The sequence below is a fragment of the Acomys minous genome, assembly GCF_964271855.1.
Source record: "Acomys minous genome assembly, chromosome: 10".
NCBI classification, from domain to species: domain Eukaryota; kingdom Metazoa; phylum Chordata; class Mammalia; order Rodentia; family Muridae; genus Acomys; species Acomys minous.
Window position 1 is genome coordinate 102,896,927 of NC_140491.1, and position 21,428 is coordinate 102,918,354.

Genomic DNA, 21,428 nt, shown 5'->3' on the forward strand with positions numbered 1-21,428 from the left:
GAAAGGCTTTGGGGCGCTAAGAGTTCATAGCTGAGACGGGCTTCCAATAGAAACGGAAAAGTAACAAAGAAGAAGAGGTAAAGCGAAACACAGCTAGTTCCAGGGATGAGGAGTAGTGTGCAGAGAGGGTGGCTCCAGCTAAGGACACAGCCTGGCCTCACTTCAACAGTACAGCTGCCTTTGCAGGCCTGCCTACCATGTTGAGGCAATGGTGGCCATCCACCCTTTTCAGCATTGTGAGAGACAGAGGTGAGTTATGGGGATGGGATGGAGCTGGAAATCAGAGACACTTATCAACAAGTTGAGAGTCTGGAAGAAATGTCTACTGACCAATCCCAGTGGGAAAAAGAACAGCAGAAAGCAAATGTTTCAACATGGGAGATGGACAACAGGTCCACTCAGAAAGAAAAGGGGAAGCGGGGAGGGAGGGGAGGGGAGTCAGGGGGAGGGGGCAGGGAGGGGAGAGGGGTGGGAGGACCTCCTGCTTCCTCACTATCCAAAGTTAATTCATGATCTAAATAAGCACAAGTTTTTAGGGCACCAGTTGAAGTTCATTTCCTTCTCAGTCACCTAACTCAGTCCGGACTGCACTTACTTGTCATTCCTAGGACCTATTTCTATTGCAAGAAATTACCAAAATTTTAGCTAGCTAGAATGCAAGTTCATAACTTTGTGGCTCTGCAGGTCACAAATCTTACTGGGACCCTGTGGACTAAAATGAAGACGCTGATAGCCCTGTGTTCAATCCATCCCAGAGCATAAGTCATCACCTCACCTTTTCCAGCATCTGGAGCCCACAGCAGTCTTAGCATGGGGCACCCTTCCTCCCTCTTCAAAACCAGCAAAGCAATAGTGGTCAAGCCCTTTGCTCATCGCCTCGCTCTCTTCTTCTGCCTTCCTCTTATACTCCAACAGCCTCTGTGCTTTCTTCCCATCTGGTAGGTGATCTAGAATGGTCTACCAACAGGGAGTCAGTTGGCTAGCAATCTTAATTTTATCTACTATTTTATTCTCCTTTGCTGTCCAGAAGAACACATTTGCAAGTTTCAAATAGTAGGAGAGGAACATCTGTGGGAGGGGGCATAGTTATGGATCAGGGATTATTATTAAAAAAGAAACACTTCTGAATGCAGGTGTGAAACTTCCATGGATTGTCCTTTCTTCCTACCAGATACACAACCTAAAATCACACAATTAATTATTACCTTTAGCATGATCTACTCACTGTTTTTGTTCATCTACTTTTGATGAATTAGCAATATATTATCATGGTGGAAAAATAGGAAAGTATTAATATAATCTTATGTATCCTATAGAGCATATGCATATTCAAATAAATGAAAATGTATTTGTACATTTATTAGCTTTTTGTGTTTTGGAACCCTCTTAGTTTCACAGAGAAATTGAGCTAAAGGGACAAAAATATTTCATTAATAACAAGCCAATCTCTCTATCAGCGTCTGCCATCAGAGCAGTTACGTTTATTACAATAAACAAGCACCTGCCCAGAGTTCATAGTTGACATTAGTGTTTACTCTTTGTGCTATGTACTGTGGCTCTCAGCACACTTATCTGTTCCTGTCTCCACCACTAAATGAGAAGGTGTGCTCACTATTCCACAGTCTGCTGTTCTCTGCCTTATTTGTCTTTTCCTCTCTCCAACACACCGGCAACTTCTGGCCCCCAAATTTCGCCTTCTCTAGAGTCCCTGAGCAAGAGTCACATGGCCTGGAAGATAACTTCGTTTATTACTGAAAAAAGTTGGATTCTTGAATCCACATTATAGTTTACTTTATCATCCATCTCGGCTAATTCCAAGTTTAGGTAATTATTAATAAAATTGCTGAGAACATCAAAAAGTAAGTGTTTTGTATAAACAAAATCTTTGATTCTTGGAGTAAGCACACTGATGCTCCAAGTTTGTACCACACTCATGGGTGCTGGTACCTAATTGTTGTTTTACCTTGAAGTCCCCTGATGACATTTGCATCTTTTCAGCTTTTAATTTGCCAAGTGTAAATCTTCCTTTCCAGGAGTGTTTTTTAGGTCTACTGTCTACTTCTACACTCTTGTTTGGGTTCTTTTTCTTTCCTTATTTTTTCTTTATCTGTGTGTGTGTGTGTGTGTGTGTGTGTGTGTGTGTGTGTGTGTGTGTAAAGTCTTTTTAGAGTCTAGATAAAAGTTCTCTCTGGATTGTGTATCTTGTAAACATTTTCTTTCCGTCTGTGACTTGTCTTTTTATTCTTCTGACAATGTTTTCCACAGAGCAGAAGATTTATTTCTAAGAAGTCCTCTTTGCCAGATCCCCCTTGAACCACACCTTTGGCATCACGCTTGAAGAATTCCTGTTAAAACCAAGGCCCCACAGGCTTTCTCCTCTGTTATCCTCTGGGAGATTTATAGCTTTATTTTATGCATCGAGTCTGTGATCCATTTTATTTCAAGTTTATATTTGTGAAGGCTTTAAAGCTTGTGTCTAGATTCATTATTTTTGCATGTGGCTGTCTCGTTGCTCAGTGTTGTTTTTTAACACAATCACAATCATTCAATTTTACCAATAAAGACTTGGAAGCCAGATGCTGGGGTGAAAGCTCACTAGCTCTGAGAGTCAGAGAAAGAACTCAGCTGACCTTCCTCTTCAGCTGATGTCCCAGAAGGAGGGGGGAAGCTTCTGTCTCAAAAACCCTCAAACTAAGTGTCCCTCCCTTCTATTTCCTGTGCATCTCTTTGTCCATCCTCCTAACTTCTTACTTTCTTGGGTTTTTTCCCTATGTTCACTTCCTGTCAAGATGCCTGCTCTGTCTCTTGAACTATGGATGACTTTATTTAATTATGTTCAAACAGAAAGCTCTTGGATTAAAGGCGTGTGCTTGGGTTGAGCCACACGACCACTAGAAACAGTTTTTTTCAGTAAACAACACAATTTTGAGGTTCACAGCGTGACCAAATATTTTGTGATAGCTCAGTCAGTGCTATTTGTTGTAAAAAAAAAATCACATTTTAAATATTTATTTATTTATTTAATCACTTTACATCCTGGTTGTAACCCTCTCCTTTCTCTCCCAGTCCCACTCCCTACTAATGCCCTTCCCTATTCCTCAGAAAGGGAGACCCCCCACCCCCCACTAACCCTATGGCATGTCAAGGCATTCCCATCAGGAGGAAGTGATTGAAAAGCAGGCTACAGAGTCCATGTCGGAGAAGGCACCCACTCTCCTTATTAGTGGACCCACATGAAGCCGAAGCTTTCCATTGGCTACATCTGTGTAGAGGACCTAGGTCCAGTCCATATATGGTCCTTGGCTCGTGCTTCAGACTCCATAAGCCCCTCTGGGCCCTGGTTAGTTTGCTCTTTATAATTACTTATAAGAACGTTTTTAGCCATTTAGTACAGGATAGACATACTACAATGCACAGAACCAAAGAAGATGAATAATAAGGAGGACCCAAGGGATGATTCTTAAGTCTCACCCAGAAGGAGAAATAGTATAGGCATAGGTAGTGGTTGAAGAGAGGGAACAAGGTAGGAGAGGGCACGCAGAGAGAAATAAGGGTGGAGGTCAGACCTAGGAGAGTAGGGGCAGAGGGACAGACGGCCTGCAAAGAAAATATAAACTGTAGGTTGGGGAATTGCTGTGACAAGCTAGAGACCTAAGTCAGGATAGGCCTCTGGTAGGCTGTAAGGGGAACTATAGCTGAGACTCCTAGCAGCAGGGGCCATGGAGACTGAAGAGGATGCCCTCTAACTAGACAAGACTCCTAGTGAAGTGAGGAGAATATCAACCCACTCACAAAACTTTCATCCAAACCTTACCCTGTCTACAAGACCTGCAGGGATAAAGATAGAACACATAGAGCAGAGATAGAGGGAATGTCCAACCAATGCCTGGCCCAACCCAAGACCCCACCCCATGGGAGAGAGCCAACCCCTGACACTATTAATGATACTCTTGCTATGCTTGCAGACAGGAGCTGAGCAGAGTTGTTAACTGAGAGGCTTCACCCAGCAGCAGGTCAAAACATAGGCTGAGACTCACAGCCAAACATGGACAAAGCATAGGGAGTCTAGTAGAAAAGTGGCCAGAAGGATAAAAGGACCTAGCGGTGACAAGAGCTCCACAAGAAGACCAACAGAGCAAAAATCACATTTTCAAAACTATGTACGGTCCCAAATTTTTAATATTCTGTAAAATATATTTTTATTGTGGTAAAAATAGATAACAAACATTGCCATGTTTTCTTTTTTCCATTTTTTATTAATTTATTCATATTACATCTCAGTTGTTAGCCCATCCCTTGTATCCCCCCATTCCTCCCGCCTGCCCGTTTCCCCCCTACTCCCCTCCCCTATGTCTGTGACTGAGGGGGACCTCCTCCCCCTGTATATTTTCTTACTGGACAGTTTGATAGCGTTAAGCAACCAGTTCTCTTTATTTTTAGTCTTAAAAACCTGAAACTCTACCCAGTATAGCTCCCACAGGCCCTGGCCTCAGATAAACATCACTTTGTTCTCTGTTTCTGTTTATTGAGATACTTTACACAGGTAAAACCAATATACTATTTATCACTTATGATAATGTATTTCATTCAGCAAATGTTCCTGAAGTTCATCTATATTGTAGTGTGTGTTGAGATTTCATTTCTCTGTAATCTGTAGTGTGTTGTATCACATTTTATTTATCTACCTACCCACTGATGGATGGATACTTGAATTGCTGTTAATCCTCTAGTATGAATAGTGATGGTATGAACATGCATATGTAATACATTGTTGTCTTTGTTGCATCGATGGCATAAGTTGGAGCTCTTTCAATATTATGTACAGAGATTTTTGTTTTTATTTATTCTTTGAAATTTTTATAGTATATTTATTTACTATATTCTTTCCCATCCCCTAAATCCTCCTAGTTTTCCTTCCCCCATCCATATGTATAGACTTTCATATTTTCTCTTTCCTAAACAAAAAAATTAAAAAAAGAAAGAAAGAAAGAAAGAAAGAAAGAAAGAAAGAAAGAAAGAAAGAAAGAAACACTATTAGAAAACATGGGGTCTAATTTGTGTTGGCCAGCAGGTCCTGAACATGGGTATTGTCCTAGAATATGGCCCTAGCTGTGTATATTTACTTCATTGAAGAAAACAAGCTTTCCCTTCCTCCAAAAGCTGCTATTTGTAAATAGCTTTTTGAGTAGGTATGGGATGTTGTGCCCACTTCTTCTTCCTATTGGAATTTTGTCTGACTTGAGTTGTGCAGGCTTTGCATGCACTGTCACTTTGTGTGAGTTCATGTGTGCATCTGCCCAGTTGTGTCTGCAAAATGCTGTTTCCTTAAAAACTGTCAACCAACTCTATCTCTTACAATCATTCTGCCCACAAACCCTCTGCATAGATCCTTGAGCCTTGAGAGGAATGTGGTAAAGACATTCCATTCAGGGCTGAGAACTCCAAAGTCTGTCGCTTTGGAGAAAGAAGAAACCACTCTGATGAGGTTTCTTTTTCTATTTTTTAGCATAGCTGCCATAGTTCTTTTCTTTATTATTTTTTTAACTTCTTTTTCATTGACAGAACACTATGCAGTTACAGTCAACTGTCGACAGAGATCCATGATGGTTACATTTGGTTGAATATTAAAGATGAAAAATGTGACCTCGTGAAACTGAAAAGCATCTGTAAGGCAAAGGACACAGTAAACAGAACAAAGCTACAGCCTACAGACTGGGAGAAGATCTTTGACAACCCTACATCCGGCAAAGGGCTAATATCGAAAATATATAAAGAACTCAAAAATTTAAACCCTACCAAGCCAAATCTACAATTAAAAATGGGATACAGAACTAAACATAGAATTCTCAACAGAGGAATATCGAATGGTTAAGAAACCAATTAAAGAAATGTTCAATGTTCTTAGTCATCTAGGAAATGCAAATCAAAGCAACTTTGAGATTCCATCTTACACGCATCAGAATGGCTAAGATCAAAAACTCAAGTGACAGCACATGCTGGTGAGGATGTGGAGAAAGGGGAAATTTTCTTCAGAGCTGGTGAGAGTGCAAACTTGTATAACCACTTTGGAAATCAGTCTGGTTCTTTCTTAGAAAACTGAGAATAGTGCTAACTAATGACCCAGCCTTATCACTCCTGGGCATATACCCTAAAGATGCTCCACCATACAACAAAAAGAACATTTGCTCAACTATGTTCATAGCAGTCTTATTCGTAATAGCCAGAATCTGGAAACAACCTAGATGTCCCTCAACCAAAGAATGAATAAAGAAACTGTGGTACATTTACACAATGGAATACTATTCAGCTACCAAAAACAAGGAACCATTTAAATTTTCAGGCAAATGGATGGAACTAGAGACAATTGTTCTGAGTGAGGTGACATAGACCCAGAAAGACATGCATGGTATATACTCACTTATAAGTGGATATTAGCCCAACATAGATGTCCTCTGAGGGACTCCACCCAGTAGGGGCTTGGGACATATATTGAGACTCAAAGATGGACTTTTAGTTAAGAGCTGAGAGTTGTGTGGAAAAGATGGGGGATGGAAGGGAGAGGGGGAGTGGTGTTAGGAGCTCCACAAGAAGACTCTCAAGGCTGGCTGATCTGAACCCAGGGTGCCCTGCACAAACTGATGCACCAACCAAGGACATTGCAAGCAGAGAACCTAGACCCCCTGTTCAGGTGTAGCCATTGGACAGCTCATTCTCCACAAAGTGGAGCGGGGAGCAGGGGACTGCCTCTGACATGAACTCTGGTGCCAGCGATTTGATCGCTGCCCCTTGGTGGAGAGGACCTGTGGGCACACAGAAGAAGGGGATGCAGGCTACGAAGACAAGACTTGATAAGCTGTAGTCAGCTAGTGGGGGAGAATGGACCCCTGTCAAAGGTCTAGGGAGGGGGGGAACACGGTAGAAGAGAGAGGAAGGGTGAGAACAGGAATATAAGAGTGGGAGATTACAACCAGGATGTAAAGTGAATAAATTATAATTTTAAAAATCTTATATTAGAAAAAAGGATGAAAATATTGGATCCACATATATCTACCAGGTTGCCTGTTATGGGAGAAATCAACAGTAAGGTACTGTGTGTTTTAAATGAACCTCTGGGAAGAAATTAAATTGGCAGTCCAGTTGATCTTACAAATATAAACATCAAGACTAAATCTACCCCAGCAGTTGCTTCAACTATGCAAAAATAGAAAGATAATTTAAGAGTGAATAAATCTAGATGGATAGAATTGAAAGTATTTATAATAGGATAAAATAACAGTAATTCTATAACATGTCTATACAACTAAATGTATCATAAAAATAGAAATTAAATAAGATTCAATACTAATAATAATTTCAAAATAGTAATAAAGAAAGTTCAAATGTTATAACAAATAGAAAATATAAAATTAGAGAAAATTAATATTTAATAACATCATATATGTTGAAAATGTCTATGTTTTTACTTTTGACTACTACAGTTCATATTAAGATTACAGTGTTATCATTTTAAGTTATATGTATAGGTTACAAGTTAGCAGAAAATAATCAAATATCTGTGCCCCAAATCCTAAGAAGAAAATGGATAAAAGCATTTAGAAATAATGAAAACATCGAGGAAGGGTATAAAAATTGCAATACAGGAGAACAGAATAACACTGCACAGAAAACAATGGAAAGGAGATTCATGGAGCCAGAGAATAGAGTGAGATCAACAAAACTATCAACTCAGTGAATAAAGTCACCTAAACAGAAAACCACGCACACAGAGAGAAAGTCAGAATCACTAGCACTATGAAGTCACATGGAAAGAAAACCACAGAGGTCATACTTGAGAATATTAAGACAAATATACTTCATTTAAGAGGACTTGGCGTTGGGATAGTGTCTCCCCTAAACACCTAGTAGGGATAGAGGAAACTAGGGAATGGAATTCCTGGGTACAATTTTGGCTACTGAGATCCTGAATGACTCAGGAGGAATTACCTATAATGAGAGTACACATACGTGGGCTGTGCCGGCACATGCTAAGGCTAGCAAAACACATCAGCTCCCAGAAGAAATGTGCAAAGACAGTGAGCTAAGAGTTCACTCTACTTTCTCATATGAGATGGCATAATCAATCCACTGCCTGAGACAAATCTGACAAGAAAAACATAACCTCCAGAGTGATAGCTGAGTTAGGATCGGATTAGGGCGCACTCCAGGAGCAGAAACACAAACCTAACACTGCTAAGATGGCCAAGCACATGAGACAAAGTAGGTCATGGTCCCTAGGGAAAACACTATTAGCAGTTCTTAATCTGTGAGTCACAACACCTTTGGGGTCAAATGACCTTTTCACAGGGGTTCCACATCAGAGATTCACTTTATGATTCATAATAGTAGAAAAATGTAGTTATAAAGTAGCAATGAAAATATTTTTATGCTTGGGGGGGTCATCACAGCATGAGAAGCTTATAAAGGGTCACAGCACCTGGAAGGGGAGAACCACTGTGCTAAAGGAATGTAGGAGTAAAAGCCTCCTAACGACATATTGCTGCACCTGTAAGACCAATGTCACACAGACCTCTCATCAAAGACACTTCATCGTGCAGTAAGTAGATGGGAAATAACACATAGACTCACACCTGAACAATTTTCAGAGACAGAGAAACTTCAGAATACTCAATCCAAAGTTTGTGAAACCCGTGCCCTCAAGGCTCAGGGATCTATGTGGAAGAGTAGGCGGGAAGAAAGATTGTGAGATCTGGACGATAGTCATCTACACAAAACATGCCTGAGGTGCGTACGAACTCACAGAGACTGTGGCAGAAGCACAAAGCCTGTCAGGGTTCAAAGCATACAAAACTCCCAACACTGGGAAGGGAAAGTGCTCATTCACCCCACCTCTAACCAGGAAGCTAAGGGAAAATCAGTTTTCTCCAATGGAGTTGCACGGAGTGTCTCAACCACACTGCAGGGTCGGGCCTGCGCTCAGGAGTAGTTGGCCAATGGAAATCTAATTCTGTGGGGTTTGGGTTGTTTGTTTGTTTATTGTTTATTGTCTTTGTCTTGGATTCTTTTGTTGTTGTTGTTGCTGCTGCTGCTGCTGTTGTTGTTTTGGTTTAGCTTGTGGTTTTTGTTTGTGGTCTAATTGGATTTTTTTTTAATTTTCAATTTTTCTCTTTTTGAGAAGAAAAAAAAAAGAACATGAAGTGAGGAGGGTAGAGAGGTTGGGGAGACAGAAAGAACATGATCAAAAATATATTCTGTGAAAAAAATTAAAATATATTTTTAAAGTCACAAGAGACCTAGGCAAACCTTAATAAAATCTTGAAATCATTGTAAGTAACATGTTTAGGGAAGGATATGATTTCAACCATTTTAAGAGACCAGAACATAATTATATGAAAGAGACTTGGCTAGTGGCATTAGTACAATTAATTTGGAGGTAGGAGAAAAGTTGTAAAACATAAAGGAAAAGGTGCAATCTTTTTTTGATGATGCTACGAAATTGAGAAAAACTCATTTATTAAAAGCTAGGGATTCAAAGTTCATCCAGAAGAGGGGACAAGTCCTTGCAATTATAATAGCTCAGAAAGGAAGCCTCAGAGGACACCCATAGGAGCCATTCGGCAGTTCAGATGAGATCCTGGAGAAGAATACAGGACTAGAAAGCAGACCAGCTCTGACTGTCCCCAGCAGAGGCTGGCAGTGGCCAAAGCATCCAGTTTCTCAATGGAGAATAAAAGCAGGGAGTTATAACAAGGAGAACTGGTCTTCTTCTTTACAAATGAGCACAAAGATGTGCATACACAGAAAGCAGAAACTAAAATGAAAGTTTTTCAGAGATACTCTATATATCTTCACGAACTGTGGATAAAAAGGAAGTGTTGATGAGGATGGTGGCATAAGCCTATAATCCCAGCATTAAAGCAGTAGAGACAGGAGGATGTCCACAAGTCTAAGACCAGCTGGGGCTACATAGTAAATTGCAGAGGAGCCAGGGATACAGAGAAAGGCCTTATCTCAAAGAGAGATGGGGGAGGAAGAGAATGATGAGGCACAAGACTTAGGAAGACAGCGCAGTGGGTAAAGTGCTAACTTCCCAAGCAGGAGAAGTGCAGTTTGGCTCCCAGCATGCACAAACGCTAGGAGGGCTTCATCCCAGGGACAAGCTAGCTAGCTATGTCTAAAAGAACATGGTAAGCTCTGGGTTCAAGGGACACTGCCTCAATACATAAGGTAGTAACTGATTAAGGAAGATACCCAATGTGAACACACACATACACACACACACACACACACACACACACACACACACACACACACATACACACACACGGACACCCTCTCACATACCCACATGCATGGACACTGACTCTCTCTAACACACACACATGTACACTGACACACATGAGAACATACCTATACACATGCATGCCCACCGCACACATACGTGTACCCCCCAAAAAAACCCTAAAAATTGTTTATAAGCCAAATACATATCAATACATGTTTTTTGATGCTATGGAAGGTGAATTCATAGGTGATGTGGAGATCTCCAACCTCAAGTGAAATCAGAAGGAGCCTGAAAGTGGGATGGGCAAGGGGACTGCGGCTCGGATGAGTTATACAATGGAGAGTGAGTGACCAGGGGCAAAAAGCAGGCTAAGACATCTTGGTGATCTTTTCTGGCCTCAATGGTGTCCTTTTTTTCTCCTAGTAATATTCTGAAGCTCCGAAACTGGAATCTTGAGAAATTGGGCAGATTTGCCAGCATGCCAGTGGGAGTTCTCCAAAGAGGAGGATTTTCGAACAACTCTGCCAGGGCTCCTCTGTGCAGCCCACTTCATTAGGACCGCTGGATCAGAGCACAGGTGTCCGTGCTTCTCTCCTCCTGGCTCAGTACTTGGCAGTTGGGAAGCTATTATCCTCTCCATGGAAATCGTCAGAACAGGCACCTGGCTCCTTGGAACGGAGGTCAGGAAGCACCCTGCTAGCCTGAACTGCCTCTGTGCATCAGGCGGCCCATCAGAAGCTCTTCCATGCTCGCCCTGGCTTGGCATAGGCTCTCCTCTGACCTAGGAAGCTCCTCTCCTCAGGGGCTGTCTACCCAAGCCTCATTATCCTCCATCATCATTAGCTCTTGTCATTCCTCAAGGAAGCCAGGCCCGACTGCTCTTCACAGTCCTATCACACCCGTGTGCAAATGATAGAATCTGATCAACAAGAAGTACGTTTGATCACTATTGTATCTTTAATGCAGAGGAAAGCGTCGTATGATACATATTGGTTATATGAACGAATGAATGAATAAATGAATGAATGAGTGGCAATCTCTGAGAGGAATGGTACCTTGAAGCAGCAGTTCTCACCATGGTCCCTCATCCGCAAACAACAGCATCACTTAAGAACTTGTTAGAAATGCAAATTCTGGCTCCCTACCTGCATCAGCTCTGGAGATTAAGCCTCTCCATCCATGTTCCAGCAAATGCTCCTTGGGATTTTCGTGTTTGCTAAGGTTTAAAAGCCATAACCCTGTAGATAAGTAGTAAGTTTGTTTCTGATTTGGGGGCAGGGGCAAATGACAGAGCATTGAGGAAACAGGTGCTAAGCAGCAGGGACAGCTGGGGACTGTGGTGAAATAGAGCACGAGAGCAAGTACCCCCACCAAAGGTGACCGGGGGCTCTGCACTCTCAAGTGCCACATGCAAGGTCTGTCTGTTTTCTAAGAGTCTTGGTATCTTCTTTTAATGTGACCCTCGTGAATGGTTAACTTTTCAGGCTGCCTGCAGTACATTGGCTGGTCTGATGCAACCTGTGTGTTATGCACACAAGGCATCAGATGGCCTGTGTTCATTGCTGGGTGTCCTAGGCAAGGTCTTAGCAATAAGAGAGATGTGCCTATGTGGTATTTTTTTTTCCTGGCGCTGTTCCTGGTTATGAGACAAAAAGAAGGAAATATTGGCTTTAACCAGCTAAGTCAGCTTTCCCTCAGCCTAGCAGCAGACTTATATAAAAGCCTAATCAATACCTCCCCTTGCCTGTAGAATGCTCTGGAGAATTGGATATAGAAATTTCGCAGGTGGAAACACTGTAATACACTTAAAACAAAATGACAGGTTTTTACTCCGAATATCACCCCCAACCCCAAATTATGCAGAGAGAGGTTGAGATGAATAAAAAGAAAGATTTTGTTGTTGAGTTTCATTTTCAGGCCGGTTTTTTTTTTCATTTTCTGTATGTAATTGTTCAAACTTCTACAGCTATAAACAGACCATTTAAAAACAGCGTCAAAATAAGAATAGCAACCACAACAACAACAAAACTAAAATCAAAAATCGTACCGCAAGTGCTTTCTCCACCCTCGCTCTGACAGTGACACACACACACACACACACACACACACGCACACACACACACACACACACACACACACACACACACACACACACACACAACCATGCATGCATTTCTTATGGAGCTGGGATGCTGACAAAGGAGGAATTCAATGAAGAGGAGCCCTGCCTGGGCCACAAAGCACTAATCTTTAAAGTTCTTTATGGGCGTTGTTTGCAAGAAGGGTTTTAATTTCTTAAGAGGTTCTATAATGATAGCTTGTGTCTCCATATCAACTGGTAAAAGGACAGCAAAAACTCAGAGGAGTTCTAGAAAAATCCACACATTAAAAACACTAATGAGACAGCTAAATTATCCACTGAAGGACTAGAAAGGCAAAATCGACAGGAATTTATTCAAAGGAATGGCCTTGTCTTTCAAAAAAAAAAAAAAAAAGACTAGTGAGCAGATAAAATGGAAAGAAGAATGCCTAGTTGCTGGGGACTCTCTTGGGAAAGAGCAGCTACAAAAATCTGTAAGCTCAATTACACGGTATATCATGGTGAGACTCGGTACAATGGGAGGCCGTGGGTTGTGTACCATAGGAGGCAGTAAACCATAGTAAGGCTGTATACTACGGTGAAGCTGTGTTCTATGGTGAGACTATATACCAAAGTGTGGCTGTATGTGTCTTGGTGAGACTGAGTAACATGGTGAGGCTGTGTAGCATGGTGAGATTGCATACCATGGTAAGGCTGTGCAGCATTGTGAGGCTGTGCAGCATGGTGAGGTTGTGTATCATGCTGGAGGCACATGGCATGCTAAGGCTACATATAAAGCTGAGGTCGCATGCCAGCTAGGCTGAATATCATGGACTTGAAAATAAGCAGGGAAGAGGGCCCGAGAGAGAAGTGCACCTTCAGGCGTGAAGCACAGTCACTGAGTTCCCCTCCGGTGAAAACTTCTACTCAAGGAAGAACACACACTTTCTAGGTCTTTGCCAGAACACAGAGGCATGTGACAAGTATTGCACACTCTATTTTTTTGCCCTTTTTATTAAAAAAAAAAGTAATACAATATATTCTGGCCACATATTGTTCCGTTCTTAACAAATGCCAGAGTTGTCCTACAAATAATAACACCTCCTATAAATTTTTCATTTTTAGAGAAAAATCATGTTTTGAGATTATAAGAATGATGTGTGTAATTATAAAAAGTCTCAGAATACAAAATAAAGCACTGAAAAGAAAGTCAAAGGCATCCACAATTCTTCCACTTGGAAGCACCTATTAATATTTTGTATGCATCACCTAGCCTTCATGTAGCCACATTACACAGCCAGAAAGAAAGAGTTAAGCATGGGCACTAGTTTTCATTTTGAGACCAAACTAAACCATTTCTAAAATAACTGGCCAAATCACTTAATATCTTTTCTTCTTTTCAAACATAATACTATCTATCTCTTCAAATGTTTTGTGTTACTTGGCATTCTTATTCAATCTGACTTTATTGTTTCTTTTTACATATTTTGAGTGTAGCATATTTTAATCAGCTCCTTTTATTACTTATTCTTTCATGTGCATATTTGTCAATACTTCTGGCTTTTTCCCCAAGTAAAGAATTTGGATTGGAATTGTTAAATTAACTCTACTAAAGACCCCAGAGGCATTTCTTTACCAAAAAAAAAAAAAAGGTAATTGAAATACATAAGAAATAAAGAAAAGTTTGGCCAGTAAACCAGTGTAAACAAAAAGAAAGCAAGAGCACACCATCCTCGGACAGGTAACAGGAATGGGTGGAGCTGCCACAGTCTCGCATTTTTCTGTTTGCACAGGTTTCATGGCCCAACTCTTCACTCTTCAACTGCTTCTCTTGGGAAAAAAAAATCCTGCTTTTGAAATCTTTGCAGTGTGTGTGTGTGTGTGTGTGTGTGTGTGTGTGTGTGTGTACATAAAGAGTCAAAATGAAGTTACACTAAAACCAGCTAACAATGCCTTTACTGGACACCAGAGGCTAACAACAGAAAAGCTCAAGGCCAGAAATTGGTAACGTATTTTGGAGTTCGGGGCCAGCAAATCCTACAGAGCCCTAACAGTTTAGGGTATTGCCAATCTACTTGGCTACCCCCTAGAGCAGTAGTTCTCAATTTTACCAAAGCTACAATCATTTTATACAGATCATTATGCTGTGGTGACCTCCAACCGTAACATTGTTTTATTGTTACTTTATAACTGTAATTTTGCAGCTGTTATGAATCACAATGTAAATACCGGATATGCAACCCCTGTGCCGCTACTCCAGAACTAGATGGTGAAACCATGTCCTGGCTGATTTTTATGTCAGATTGATACAGGACAGACTCATCTGAGGGGAGGGATTCTCAATTGGGAAAATGCTTCCATAAGATCAGGCTATTGGAATGATTTTGGGCATTTTCTCAGTTGGTAATTGATGTGGAAAAGCTCAGTACATTCTGGGTGGGGCCATTCTTGGACTGGAAGTCCTGGGTTCTATTTTTTTTTTTAAAGCAGGCTGAATGTCAGAAGATGTGAGGAGAATTCTAAGTGTTTGTGAGAAAACTCCAAGAAAGCAGGAGTCCTGCAACATTCATTTTTTACAAAATATGGAAACACATTCCTGGGATGTGTTTTGTGTTCCACCCAGGCATAGCAGACAGAAGTGAGTTTACTTCAGATTATTCATTATAACTGTTATTATTATTTGTTTATATAACTAACTCTCTGGGGAAAACCATGCTTTTTTCCAAGTGTGGCTTTCCTACTGTGTGCAACTTTCCCTGATGATTGGACACTTTAATCATGTGACTCCTCTTAACCCTTGGAGTATAAATTATCTGATGCTCTGAATAAAGTTTATTACTTAAGCCTTTAGTCGGCCTTGTTTGTCAGCTCCGTTCTATGGTCTCACCACCTCTAGAGTGGTGACAGCTGAGCAAGCTGTAAGGAGTAAGCCAGAGAGCAGCATTCCTTCATGTCCTTTGCCCCAGGCCCTGTCTCCTGTCACTGCCCTGCTTGAGTTTTTGCCTTGACCTTCCTCAGTAGCAGACTGCAGCCTGAGAGTTGAAAGCTGGAACAGACCTTTTCCTCCACAAGTTGATTTTGGTCTTGGTGTTTTATCACAGCAAGAAAAACGCTACAACAGCTAGGACAGACCCTATTGCTGAAGACACCACATACTTGAGTCATAAAACATGGAAAAACCAAATAGGTACTGAGCTCAAAACTTCATCCCTCCGGGCTAGCTTTCACAGTGCTGGAAGGGGCTATGTACACAACCAGGGGGAAAAAGCTATGAAGTTTGCAAGCTTCCATAAAGACTGGCCTGGAAAGGAGTGGCCACTGGTGCAATAGAGGCATGAGCATCATAAGCATAACCAATCATTTTCTGATTGTATTTAAGACCCACTCTACAAGATGAAACCCATAGCCCATAGCCGGTACTATAATGAGGCCATGAACCTATCCCTAGACAGGTAATAGACCCTAGAGGAGAACATCCAAGTATTATTCAGCCAAATGGACAATTGAAACAACTCTTATTTACTTACTATTTATTATACCCATAGATCAATGCATCTCTTAGATCTCACCAGAAAAGTTTCTGTTTGCAATAGATGGTGATTAATACCGAAACTCATGATTGGTCAGCATGCAGAGATAAGAGACCACAGAATGCTCAACTCTCCTCTCAAGGTCCAGAGAACACTACAGAAAAGGGATGGAAAGCATCTAAGAGCGAGAGGCAGTGCTTGACTACACAGAAACAAAATCTTGTGCACACATCAGGGCAGTGCACATAAGAATTCACAATAGTTGTGATGGCATATACGAGACCTCTGCAAGCCCAAGCCAGGCCAGATTCTGTTATGGAGAGGGAAATTGATCACGAAGTCTACTCCTAAACGAGGAGCTATCATAAAATTTTAGTATCCCGAAGAGGGAGATTTGTTTTTTTTTTTCCTGAAACTATAGCCAACTATAACTGTAACTAAAACTATAGTCAACCATTCTCCAGTGGAAGGCCACACAACAAAGGATATTTGGGTAGCACAAATTTGTCTTGATCATTAACAACAACGACAACAACAACAAAATCCACAAAGTTAGGCGAGAAAGGTTTGGGTAGTGGATCTGGGAAGAGTTGTGTGACAGCAGAATAGAAACAAAATATATTGTATAAAATTCTCAAACAACTAATAAATTCGCTTTAAGAAAGAAAGTAAGAGCCTTGATTTTAATATCAGATAAGGTATAATTCTAGACAAAAACGATAGCAAGGCGCAGAGGGTATCTAAGGAGATAAAGAATAATTTCAGCAATTTCAGTAGCTATAAAATCACTATAGGAAGCAAGATGTTTGAGGAAAAATAATTTTAAGTGGGAAAGGTTTCTAACTTGTTTACAGTTTCTGGCTCTTATGGGTAGAGTTGAAATAAACATTGTTGAGCAGATGTCCATGAGGCAGGATAGAGTGCCCTTTGGGTATAAGCCCAGGAGTAGCACAGCTGGGTCTTGAGGTTAAATCGATTCCCACTTTTCTGAGGAACCACCATATTGATTCCCACAGTGGTTGTACAAGTTTGCACTCCCACCAGCATGGAGGAGTGTTCCCCTCACTCCACATCCTCACCAGCATGTTCTGTCACTTGTGTTATTGATCTTGGCCATTCTGACAGGAATAAGATGGAATCTCAAAGTGCTTTTGATTCGTATTTTCCTGAAGATTAAGGATGTTGAACATTTCTTTAATCAGCCATTTGTGATTTCTCTATTGAAAATTCTCAGTCTAGATCTGTATCTCATTTTAAATTGGATTATTTGGGGAGATTCTGATATCTGGTTTCTTGAGTTCTTATATATTTTGTATATTAAATGTCTATCAGATGTGGAGTTGATAAAGAGCCTTTTGCCATTCTGTAAACTGCTGTTTTGTCTGATGGATGGTGCTATTTGCTTTATAGAGCTTTTCAGTTTCATGAAGTCCATTTTTAAATTGTTGACCTTAGGACTGTGCAATCAGTGGTATGTTTAGGAAGTTGTTGCCTGTGCCATTACAGTCAAGGCTATTCCCCACTTCCTTTTCTATCAGGTTCAGTGTATCTGGTCTTATATAGAGGTCTTTGATCCACTTAGACTTGAGTTTCACACAGGGAAAAAAACATGAGTTTATTTGCATGCCTCTACATGCAGATTTTCAGTTTAAAACACATCATTTGTTAAAGATGCTTTGTTTTTCCCATTGTATATTTCTGGCTTCTTCATAAAAAAAAAATCAGGTGACCACACATGTTTATATTTATATTCGGGTCTTCAGTTTTATCCCATTTATCAACATGTCTGTTTTTATGCCAATACTTTGCAGTTTTTATTATGATAGCTTTGTAGTGCAACCTGAAATCAGGGATGGTGATATTTCCAGCAATTCTTTTATTGTTCACGGTTGTTTTAGCTATCTTAGGAATTCTTGTTTGTTTGTTTGTTTTGTTTTGTTTTGTTCTGTTGAGAATTATCCTTTCAACAATTATAGAATTGTTTTGGAATTTAGATAAGGATTATGTTCAATCTGTAGATTGCTTTTGGTAAGATGATAATTTTATTATGTTAATCCTACTGATCATGAGCATGGGAGATCTTTCCATCTTTTGATATCTTCTTCAATTTCTTTCTTCAAAAACTTGAAGTTTTTATTATATAGGTGTTTCACTTGCTTGATTAGAGTTACATCAGGTTATTTATATTATTTGTGGCTACTGTGAAAGGTGTTGTTTTTGATCTCTTTCTCAGCCTGTTTATCATTTGTATATAGGAGGGATACTAATTTTTTTTAGTTAATTGTGTATCCAGTAACTTTGCTGAAGATATTATCATCTGTGGGAGTTCTCTGGTAGAATTTTTGGGGTCTTTTATGTATACCATCATATTATCTGTGCATAGTGATACTTTGATTTCTTCCTTTTCAATATGTATCCCCTTGATCTCCTTTAATTGTCTCGTTGCTCTAGCTAGAAATTCACTCACTATCCTGATTAAATACGAAGAGAATGGATAACCTTGTCTTGTTCCTGAGTTTAGTAGAATTGCTTTGAGTTTCTCTCCATTTCATTTGGTTTTGGTTATGGGCTTGCTGCCAACTGCCTTTGTTATGTTTAAGTATATCCCCTGTATCCCTGAGATCTCCAGGACTTTTATCATGAAGCATGTTGGATTTTGTCAAAGGCTGTTGGCATCTAATGAGATGAACATGTGAGGTTTTTTTTTTAACAGTTTATTTGTATTGTAGGTTACATTTACTGATTTTCATATGCTGAACCAACCCAGCATCTTTGAGATGAAGCCTACTTGATAATGATGGATGATGGTTTTGACATGTTCCTGGATTCTGTTTGCAAGTATTTTGTTGAGTATCTTTGAATCTATGTTCACAATACAAATTGGTCTGTGATTCTCTTTCTTTGTTGAGTCTTTATGTGGTTTGGGTATCAGGACAATTATGACCTCATAAAAAGAACATGGCAATGTTCCTTCTGTGTTTTATTTTGTGGAATAATTTTAGGCATATTAGTGTTAACTCTTATTTTCAAAGTCTGGTAGAATTCTGCACTAAAACTACCTGGCCTTGTCTTTTTTTTTTTTAACTTTTTATTGATTCTTTCTTAATTTTACATCATGTACTCCAATCCCATTCATCTCCTTATCCCTTCATATTTGCCCTCTGCCCTTATAAGTCCCCCACAAAGAAAATAAATAAGCTGTAGATGTCACAGTGTGTCCCGCAGTGTACCCTGTTGTCCACACATCTTTGCTTGCAAATGTTCACTACAATGAGTTGTTGGTCTGGTTTGAGGCCTCTGGCTTTTGCTACACCATCAATATTAGATCTTCATTGGGACTCCTTTTCAATATCCTGTTTTTGCTCTGTGTCATGGAGGCCATACTGCTTTGGCTGTGTAGAACCACCTATCTCAATGATTTCAGAAGATCATAAATGGGGTAGAAGTTGGGATGGGCCAACTCAAAGACTTGGATCTAGGCCTGGGAGGAAGCTGAGTTGGTCAACCTGACAGCTTTCTTGAGCCAGTATCACCAGGGTGAGCTCTCCAGCACTACTTTGACTAGCTCACCTCAATGCGACAGTTGGCAAAGGGCAGGATCAGCTCTCCTGCTCTCATGTGCTCAGGCCAGCTCATCCACATCCCTGCTTCCTGTATCAGCTCTACTGTGCTCCCCAGGTGAGGTGCAGGGGCTTGGGAGACTTTCAATGACTGCTTCCATTTCAAAGGAGATTGGAAGGGACATTACATACTCAACAAAAGCAAAATCCAGCAAGAGAACATTTCAAATCTTAATATCTATTCCCCAAACACAAGGGTAGCCACTTTTGTAAAAGAAACATGACTGTAATTTAAATCACATATTGACTCATATACACTGATACTGGGAGACTTCAATACCCCATTCTCACCAGTGAACAGGTTTTTCAGGCAAAAACTAAACAGAGAAATGCTGGAGCTAATTGCTGTTATAAACCAAGTAAATGTATCAGATATTTACAGAACATCTCACCCAAACACAAAAGGATGTACTTTCTTCTCAGCACCTCACAGAACTTTCTCCACTTACTCAGACACAAAGAAAGTTTCAATAGATACAAGAAAATTGAAACTGCTCCCTGCATCCTATCAGAGCACCATGGATTAAGGCTGGATATCAACAATAACAGAAATAGCAGAATGCTCACAAACTCATGAAAACTAAACAACTCTTTACTGAATGAAGTGATGGGTCAAGACAGAAATGAAAAAAGACATTAAAGACTTTCCATAATTCACTGAAAATGACTACACAGAAAAAAAAAAGACTACACAGCATACACAAACTTATGGGGCATGATGAAAACAATACTAAGAGACTTAGTTCATACCACTAAAGCCTTCATAGAGAAATTAGAGCTCTCATACTAGCAACTTAACAGCACATCTGAAAGTTGTTTTTCTTATGTTTGTTTGCAAAAGATATTTTTAAGAAAGAAGTGTCCTTTAAAAATAGTCATGAATATGGTGGCACATACCTTTAATCCCAGCACTTGGGAGGCAGACACATACAAATCTCTGTAAGTTCGAGGCTGGCCTGGCTGACAAAGTTAGTCCAAGACAGCTAAGACTACACAAAGAAACTCTATCTCAAAAAAAAAAAAAAGCAGTTTTTTGTTTACTTGTTTGTTTGTTTTTTGTTTTTTGTTTTTTTTCTCTCTCTTCTGGTCCCAGGTGCTGCGGAAGCTGCCGGTTACCATGCAACATGGCCAAGTCCAAGAACCACACCACACACAACCAGTCCCACAAATGGCACAGAAATGGCATCAAGAAACCCCAGTCACAAAGATACGAGTCTCTTAAGGGGGTTGACCCAAAGTTCCTGAGGAACATGCGCTTTGCCAAGAAGCACAACAAGAAAGACCTGAAGAAGATGCAGGCAAACAACGCAAAGGCAATGAGTGCCTGTGCAGAGGCCATCAAAGCCCTTGTGAAGCCTAAGGCCATTAATCCCAAGATGCCAAAGGGCCCAGCCGCAAACTCAGCGGGCTCACTTTCATCGCTCATCCCAAGCTTGGGAAGAAGATTCGAAGCTACATGAGCAAGGGTCGTAGGCTGTACCAACCACAGCCCAAGGTTCAAACCAAGGCGAAAGCCGCAGCTAAGGCCCAGGCTGCAGCCCCAGCTCAGGCTCCCCAAGCTGCCCAGGCCCCTGTGAAGGCCCCATAGAAAAGGCTTCTGCCTATGTGAAGACAGATGGACTGGTGTGACACACCCACGACACACCCACATACACACTATTTACAGATGACTAGTGTCCTATGCTGTTTTTACAAATAAACCTGAGGCAAGCTCTAAAAAAAAAAAAAAAAAAAAAAAAAAAAAAAAAAAAAAAAAAAGGCCATGAATAACAATCAATGTATTTAAAATGAAAAGAACAAGAGTCAGAATGGCACACTATACTATATTATAGTAAAATAATAACACAGTGTACTACTATTATAAAAAGGAAGAAAATAATATCTATAGGTATTGCCCTGCATACTATAAAACAGCT

At 40.4% G+C, this 21,428-nt stretch overlaps 1 pseudogene across 1 annotated transcript; it reads left to right on the top strand.

Annotated features, from left to right (window-relative positions):
- Window positions 1–20,636: 20,636 nt before the first annotated feature.
- On the top strand, window positions 20,637–21,151 carry LOC311606694 (large ribosomal subunit protein eL29-like; annotated as a pseudogene). Its single transcript has one exon. The product of its transcript is annotated as a large ribosomal subunit protein eL29-like (transcript).
- Window positions 21,152–21,428: the final 277 nt, after the last annotated feature.